General features: G+C 37.5%; 1 long non-coding RNA gene across 1 annotated transcript; it reads left to right on the forward strand.

Moving 5' to 3' along the window:
* The first annotated feature begins 494 nt into the window (after window positions 1-494).
* Window positions 495-8,701, forward strand: LOC127625994 (uncharacterized). The gene is made up of 3 exons (XR_007968391.1): window positions 495-793; window positions 8,090-8,158; window positions 8,245-8,701. It is a non-coding gene; the product is annotated as an uncharacterized LOC127625994 (long non-coding RNA).
* Window positions 8,702-9,465: the final 764 nt, after the last annotated feature.

The following is a 9,465-nucleotide window of genomic DNA, read 5'->3' on the forward strand; positions in this document are numbered from 1 at the left end:
TTAGTGGTATTCTATACAGACAATTCTACATACAGTATACATACTGAAGAAATAGTGGCTTATTTGTCTGCCTCACATTTTTCTAAATCTTTAGCTTCCTTTTCGCCACATCATTTTCTATCTCCTCCATATCCTATCACTATCAAAACAAATTGGCAGAATAAACGAAGAAATTGCTATTTGTGATATGTTTACCACAGATAAATGACAGAACATCTATTTCTCTCTTTATTACACGTACAGACAAACACACACTCATCCAGGACACACACTCAGGTCACAAGCTTCCAGCGAGCTGTCATATGAGTTTTCACATGATCTTCAGAACAACAACAACCTTAATAAGAAAGAGGAAATAATAGGGAAAAAACGAAAGCAGAATAAATGCATAAAATTCAAATCAGTCTAAAGTCATCTAGAAGCTATTAGATAACAGATCATGGTGTGTCACATTTATATGTTTTTTTTTAGAGTGGAACAGGGCTAATATGAGATGTTTCAGAGAGCTGCCAGGCCCAGATGTGTTCACTCTAAATGAAAACACAGTTAAGCCTCAGTCGCAGGTCTGGCGCTGCAGGATCGCAACAATTAGCCCAGTGTTTCTTCCTCTGCAGTGCCTGCAGACCTCAAAACAGCAAAGCTGTTCATCTTTCTCTCTCTCTCTCTCTCTCTCTCTCTCTCATCTATCTATCTCTTTGCATCACTCTTTCTCAAAGCCTGTGCCTTTGGCTCCAGTGTTGGGGAAGCTACTTTGAAACAGGAGCTACACAAGCTGCTACAAGCTACAGTACAGGTACACATTATTTAAAGTAGTTCACTACAGCTAAGTGTAGCTATTGGAAAATTGCATATATTTATTGGTGCAGCATTTGAACAAATTCATGATTAAACATTTTTATATACAAATTATACATCTATATCCATATCTATCTATCTATCTATCTATCTATCTGTATATACAGTATATACATATATATATATATATATATATATATATATATATATATATATATATATATATAGAAGTTGGTTGAGAAAATGTCAAGAGTACATTTCTGCAAATTCTAGGCACATGGTGACTACTTTTAAGATGCTAAAATATAACACAGTTTTGTATTTTGTTTAATCACAACATAATACCCATATTTCCATTCGCTACAGTATATACCATTGTTTTGATAATAAAGAATGAGTAAGTGTTTCAAAACTTTTGACCGGTAGTGTGTGTGTGTTTGTGTGTGTGTGTGTGTGTGTGTGTGTGTGTGTGTGTGTGTGTGTGTGTGTGTGTGTGTGTGTGTGTATGTGTGCGCGTGTATTTATCACTTTGTGGGGACCAAATGTCCCCATAAGGATAGTAAAACCCGAAATTTTTGACCTTGTGGGGACGTTTTGTCGGTCCCCATGAGGAAAAACAGCTTATAATCATACTAAATTATGTTTTTTGAAAAGGTAAAAATGCAGAATGTTTTCTGTGAGGGTTAGGTTTAGGGGTAGGGTTAGGTTTAGGGGATAGAATATAAAGTTTGTACAGTATAAAAACCATTATGTCTATGGAAAGTCCCCATAAAACATGGAAAAAACAACATATGTGTGTGTGTGTGTGTGTGTGTGTGTGTGTGTGTGTGTGTGTGTGTGTGTGTGTGTGTGTGTGTGTGTGTGTGTGTGTGTGTATATATATATATATATATATATATATACAGTACTGTGCAAAAGTCAGGCACATAAGATGTTTCACAAAAGAAATTGTCTTAAGATGGTTATTTATATCTTCAGCTTTAGTGTGTCAATAGGAAATATAAATGTTAGACTCTAACATTTTGCAAATAGAAAAGATTAGTATAGAAGCACAGGGAGCCCTGCAACAGATGCCATGGCCCCCACAAAGCCCCCCACTGAACATTAAGTCAGTCTGAGATTACATAAAGAGACAGAAGCAATAGAGACTAAATAGAAGAACTGTGGCAAATTCTTTAAGAAGCTTGGTACAACCTATCTACCAGCAAACAATAAAAACTGTGTCCAGATGTATCAAGGAGAATTGGTGGTGTTTTAAATGCAAAGATGGTCACACTGAATATTGATTTAGCTTTTTTGTGTTTACTGGACTTTGTATGACATTAAGTGATGAAAACTATTTATGGCATTCTTTTGTAAGACATCCTCACTATGCAACATTTTTCACAAGTGCCTAAAACTTTTGCACAGTACTGTATATATATATATATATATATATATATATATATATATATATATATATATATGCCAATCATGCAGATACAGGTCAGGAGCTTCAGTTAATTTTCACATCATCCATCAGAAAGGAGACAAAATGTGATCTCAGTGATTTCGACCGTGGCATGATTGTTGGTGCCAGACGGGCTGGTTTGAGTATTTCTGTAACTGCTGATCTCCTGGGATTTTCACACATAATAGTCACTAGAGTTTACTCATAATGGTGCCAAAAACTAAAAATAACATCTAGTGAATTGTGTTTTGTAGTTTTACTGGTGGTACTGTTCTCATAAACAGCATTTGAATGAATCGATAATTTTATATGAATCAGTGATGTATCAATAATTTAAATGAACCGAATGAACTGATGAACTAAAATGAATCAGATTCCCAGTACTTCACAGGAGAGAGTGGAGTTGACATGTTTGGTGAGCACATTTGATTATTATTTCAGTTTGCTCTGCTGTAAAGCTGCATACGTAATACAACATTGCAAAAATAACAATGTAGCGCTTTATCACAGTACACCGCTACTTGTAGGAAAAGGTAGCTTGTTACCGGAAAAACTACTGACCTACTGTCATGCCACTTTGAACTGCAGTTAAGTTAGTCCCAACTTTTAGTAAATTACTCCCCAACACTGTTTGACCAACCAACACTGTTTGCCTCAGTAACCCAAATCCACTTTTCATATCATTACACCCCTCTAAGCACATTTTTAAAAATGTCCTTTCTACCAGGCCCTTGAGCTTCGAGCAGGGGCATGACAAAGTTACAGATTTGAGTACTATTTAACACAGACACCTGTTCACACATTTATCTTCACACACATATTTTGACCATTCCCTGTGAAAAACAGAGCATGACTATTTGTGGGAACAGAACTGGTTTGAGGCTATAAAGTGGGGTGCCAGAAAATGTGATCGGTCCTCGTTTTCTCATATACTGCATTAGGGAAAAGAAAGAGACTGTGGGTAAAGTCTTAGTCACATACACTGAATTTTTCCCTTATGGAATAAATAAGATAACATTCTTTCCTCTGTCCATCTCTGCCTCCAGAGACTGTGGATTAAAACTTTTCATTTTGCTGTGTGTGTTTGTCAAATATGAGTCTTTACTGGGGCCTGAGCCCGGAGCTAAAGACACGAGAAAGATCTTGAACATGTGTCTCCATCGATAAACTATTAGCATATTTAGTCAATCCAAATCAGTATGCTATTATTGTCTCTTATTTATTATCTTATCTATTATTTTTATTTATTTATTTTTTTTGTTGATCGTTTAATTTTACTTTTTCAGTTGTTTTGTTTTGTTTTTTGTTTTCGGTTCTTTTGTTTTGTTTGTTTTTCAGTTGTTTTGTTTTGTTTTTGTTTTTGGTTCTTTTGTTTTGTTTGTTTTGTTTTTCAGTTGTTTTGTTTTGTCTTCTGTGGTTTCATTTAGTTTTTTGCTTGGTTTAGTTACATTTTTGTTTGCTTTAGTTTAGTTTATTTAGTTTTGCTTGTTTTTTTTGGTTCATTTTGTATTGTTTTGTTGTTGTGAACATTGCTTGTCAACTCTATTCACACAATCTTGTTATACATGCAAACAGTAATACAAATTAACCTTTTTTTTCACCCCAATAAACCACACTCAATTGAAACTGAGAGAGGCAGCCAGGAGTGCATTACAAGTGTGCTAGTAAAAGAAAGTACACTCTCAAGGAAGCACCTGGGAGTGGACCTCCTGTCTTGGAGGATACAGCAGAGGCCCTGTTCACTCAAAACATAGGTGACCATGCTAGTTCAAACACATCTGGTGTTATGTTGAATCCTTCATCACAGCCCAGCTGTATAGAATACAACCAGCATGGTCCCCTCACCTCAGTAGACAGGGCCCGGTTTAAGGCAGGTTTAGTGTGGTAATTACTGCAGAGCTGTGTCCTGCCCCCTGAGGACCCACGATGGGAATTTTTGAGCAGTCCTGTTTTCTTTGTGCAGCGGAGGTCTGCTATCGCATTACTGCACACATGCTGATGCAGCAGTGTCACATATCCCCACCACCCCCAACCCATCTTCCCTCAGGACCCCGACTTTTCAGATGCTACCTCGTTAGGGTTCGCTTTTCAGAAGTAAGAAACAGTTTGTTCTAACTCACTTTGATGTGATTTTCCATTCTCTTTGGGTCTCTTTTGGCAGAATTAACATTTGCTTGTTTAAAAAAATCTAAACAGGTGTTAAACTGACATTTGCCACAGATAAAACTTTTTGGCTGCAACTCACTTGCACTGAATTGTAGGCATGACATGTGTGAGGCCTTTTAACCCACCATGGCAAATGAAATCTAGAGTTATAGGCATTAGCAAAGTGCAAAAACTGCTGAAACACAAAAGATTCCTGTGGGGTGTCACAGGTTTTTTAATTTCCCTCCCGGTAGAAAGATGCTCATCTGTGCTTTAGGAAATTGTTCCTCTGAGGTCGGAGAAACTTAGGTTGGAGTATTTCAGTAGAGTCTATGGGGGAGCCTGTAAAGTCAACAGCCATTACAGTTGTACATTATGGTTTTTGTAATAATCCTGCTTTTATTAGTGTGAGCAGTTATGAGGGTGCAGGCTCGGGAGTCATAAATGCACAATTCATGTTCACACAAAAGCTGAACTGTACTGAATGATACTGTACCATCTGTTTCATAGACTGCCAGACACACATACTACTGGAAAAGTGGTTGTGGTTTGTAATGTATACAGCACAAGGCATATGAGAGAGCGCATGTGTGTGTATGCATGTTTGTATTTTTCAGCCAGCAGAATGTTATATGTTAATATTTGAGTAGGGGGGTCTTTGGAGCTAATGTGGAGTTAGTTGACTGTTCTGATATTCCATAACTATCATACAAATCCTAATGTGATGTAGCCAAAAACATGTAATATGTAACTTTAATCTTAACCAATCAGATGTTAGGGTCAGGTTAAGGGGTATTCCTAAGGTCTTGAACAACATTCTTATCCACCAATAATTTTTGTCTGATTTTAGAGTTTATAGTGTGGGTTAAGGATGGGGTTAGGACTATGTTTCTTTGATATGGATGTTGTTCCTGAATAAGAAAAGTGTAACATCTGTAGAAACGAGGCGTGAGGAAGATCTAAGGCTTTTATTCATAAACTAAACACACATAACTCAAAACATAACAGAAGAGCAAACCAAGCATCCACACAGTTTTAACAACTGACACAGACAGAGAGAACACAATGTCAATATATACAAAGACAATCAAAGACAAGACTGTTATGCAGTGTTTTTGCAACACTTCTTACATTGATTTGACAAGACATGTACCTGAATCAACATCCTTGTTTGTCCTGGAACCAAAGTCCTATAAACCAATCAAATTTTAGGGGTAGGTTTAGGGGTTAGGGTTAGGATTAAGTTTAAGGTTGGGGTTAGGGATTAAAAATGTTATCAACATTAATTTCCTAATTTTAAGGAGGATGGAAAAAATGTAATATAGCATCTACATTGATAATCAACGTCCAAGACAGCACAAGGGGAAAAAAACAGACCAGGCGGCACAAACGGGGAATCCGAAGACTGACGTGAACCAGGAGACCAAGCATGCTAGGATGGGAACTGGTGGAGACCAGGACCGGAACTGGCAGAGGCACAGGGGGCAGAGCGGGCAGAGCCGTGGAAGGCTCAGAGGCCAGGGAAGCTGAGGACTCGGAGGGGCAGAGCCGTGGAAGGCTCGGGGCACTGGACATGCTCGTCAATGGCCTCTGTGGACAGGGGAGCTGGGACAGTTAAGGCTACAGGTGCTGGCTCAGTAACCGTGGCAGGCGCTGGCTCGGTGACTGTGGCAGGTGTGGTACTAATAGTGGCACGGTGTCAATTAGTTCAACAAACAAAAGATCACATCTGCCTCCTGGTAGACATGATTTTACTGGCTCGTTGAGTCCAAAGCACTAACAGTCCTTGAATTCAGTATCTCCACAATTGAGAACTTGGGCAAGACCGCAGAACTGCTTGGTATACTTATCGATGTTCCCCTCTCCCTGTTTGAGATCAAACAGACAAAAAGCCACTAGATCCATAATAGAGGTCAGTTGTTCTGTAACATCTGTAGGAACAATGCACAAGAAGGAGGAGCTAAGTGCAGGCTTTTATTCATAAACTCAAGATACATGAACATGAACGTCAAGGCACGAAATACACAGAACTTCAAACTAGCAGTCTTAAACTGCACCTAGCGACCTCTAGTAGCCGCTGGGAAAAATGTACCAAGTGTTACAAAAAGAAGTGGATGCAGGATCATGTCCCACTAAGCTATATCCTATTATGCAGTGTTTTTGTGTGACACGCTTACATTGATTTGACAAGACATGTACCTGAATCATCATCCTTGTTGTTCCTGGAACCAATATCAACCAATCTAATTTTAGGGGTAGGTTTAGGGGTTAGGGTTAGGTGTAAGGTTGGGATTAGAGATTAAACAATATGTTATCAACATATAATTTCCTTCTGTTTCCTTTGAATTTTTAGGGGGATGGAAACAATTAAATATGGCGTCTACGTTGTTAATCAAACGTCACTGGTTTTCATCGTGTCTTTTGAGCAAACGTTATGATGTCATTTGTAAAATGAGGTTTAACGTTATCGATATAGCTGGCATATTTGATTCCAGCACTTTATTAATGATAAATGAATTATTAATTTGATTTGATAGTGAATAACATCTTAAATTTTAGAAGAGCCATTGAGTTGGAATGGTGGTGGTATAGTGGTCTAAGCACATAACTGGTAATCTGGTAATCAGAAGGACGCTGGTTTGAGCCCCACAGCCACCACCATCGTGTCCTTGAGCAAGGCACTTAACTCCAGGTTGCTCCAGGGGGAATGTCCCTGTAATAAGTGCTCTGTAAGTCGCTTTGGATAAAAGCGTCTGCCAAATGCATAAATGTAAATGTAAATGAGTTTAAAAGGATAGTTCCCCCAAAAATCGAAGTGCTCTCATCATTTACTCACGCTCAGGCCATACCAGCTCTGTATGACTTTCTTTCTCCTTTCTTTCATTTTGTACTATAAATGCTCCTCCCTGCACAGTAAGTGACGATTTACACAAAGAATGCGAATCACCAAAAACAAAAGAAGAATGTGAAAGTGAAAATGGAGATTTATAGTAACCTATCCACACCTATCCGACCGCTTCTGACGCTTATGAATTTAACCAATGGAGTTGCGTGGATTACTTTTATGCTGCCTTTATGTGCTTTTGGACCTTCTAAGATCTGGCCACCATTCACTTGCATTGTATGGACCTACAGAGCTGAGATATTCTTCTAAAAATCTTTGTTTGTGTCTGCAGAAGAAAGAAAGTCATACACATCATGGCATGAGGGTGAGTAAATAATGAGAGGATTTTCATTTATGGGTGAACTATCCCTTTAACATCATAAACATAGCCGCCATTTTTGATTGTTACTCTTTATTAATGATTTGATTTGGTTTGACAGTGAATAACGGCTTAAATTTAGCAAGAACCAATGAGTTTTGATGTTTTCGTTGAGATGCCATATTTGATTTCAGCGCTTTATTTATTAATTAATTTGATTTGAGAGTGAATAACAACTAGTGTTGGGGTTTGGCCTGTGTTTGATATGAAAACAACAGACCAAATATACCGTCCACAACAAAAGATGTGGATCCAGGAACATGTCTTACTTGATTAAATCACGTTATGCCAGACTCAAACACTTACATACTGTAAAAAGCTGACAGCCTACATTTCTAATCCAACAAGAGACTCTTATCTGGTAATTTTTCCTGCTCTTTGAAGAAAGAGTTCCATGCTGCTATATGAATATTAACTACTCTTTTAATTCCAACAGGTCTGCAGAGATTTCTCTGACCGTGGTGGACGTGTAAAGAAAGCACAAATCTAAAGCTGAAAACGACATGTAGGAGTATTAACAAAATTACAATTATCTTTAAGAAGCACAGCGCATGATGAAATTAAAATAAGTGTTTGCGTCTCATCCCATAGTTTTCCTCAGAAACCATGAGTTCTCTGAAAGATGTTTAAGGACACTAGATGGCTGAAATGTTGTTCATGCCAATGAGCATTTAGTGGAAATAAAAGAATACTGGCTGAACTTTCCACCGATGACGAATTTGCCCTTTCGGACTGTGTGCATACCGATGGATTTCAACAGACCCCAACTGCACAACAACAGACTGGTATTGATATGAAAGGGCAATGGTGAGAATTGCCTGTATTGCCAAGGGTGCGGTGGGGTTATCAAAGCCCAGGGCTTTTATCCAATATGAATTGCTCTTTTGTGCAGGGGCATGTATGTATTAAACAGCTGATGACTATGAATGTAGACTGGCATCTGTTGGCATCCTTGAAGCACATTGGCTTGCATTGTTTTCCTCTGAGCACATGAGATCAGTTGGCTTAACCTCCTGAGACCCGTGTGTGACTGCTGTGTGCCTTTTCCATTTCCCTTTTTGATTTGTATCTAGCAGAATCTAATAAACATGCAAAAAAAAAAATAATAATAATCTAGAGCAAATAGTTTTCCTAAAAATTGATGGCAACCTGTGTGAAAAGTGGTACTAAGTTGTGAAATTTTCAATAATACTAAGCTATAGACAGTCCAATTTTTTTAATCAAATTGTTTATTATGTTTCCTTAAAAACTGGAGAAGCTCAAATATATTATAAAGTAACTAGAGTTTTTATTTTATATATAAAATATTCCAATAAAATAATCTATGAAAGAGGGCAGGAAATGACATAAAAAACACCTCAGAGCCGAAGCCTCTTAGTCTGACCATGTCCTGATATAAATTTGAGAATGATACTACAAAAGGATGACATTTATGAAGACTTTATCAAAGGACAGCACTAGGCATTTTATTCTTTTTTTCAGAGTTTTTTGGGAAGGTGGGAATAGTTAGATTTACAGTATGTGATATAAACAAAACAAATATCCAGATATACCACTCAAAGCACATATGAAGACAGAATTTTGTCAGTTTTGGCAAAACATTATATAAGTCATTTTTAAATTTTAATTTGAAACATTAAAACACAGGATGTAAAAACAAATGCCATTTACTAAGAACATATGAATACAATAAAAAAAAAAAAACAACAATAAAAATTAGAAAACGAAACCAAAAACTATATATACATCCATTTAAAGGAATATTCCGGGTTCAATACTAGTTAAGCTAATCGACAGACAGCATTTGTGGAA

The sequence above is a fragment of the Xyrauchen texanus genome, chromosome 3 (genome assembly GCF_025860055.1).
Source record: "Xyrauchen texanus isolate HMW12.3.18 chromosome 3, RBS_HiC_50CHRs, whole genome shotgun sequence".
Lineage (NCBI taxonomy): Eukaryota > Metazoa > Chordata > Actinopteri > Cypriniformes > Catostomidae > Xyrauchen > Xyrauchen texanus.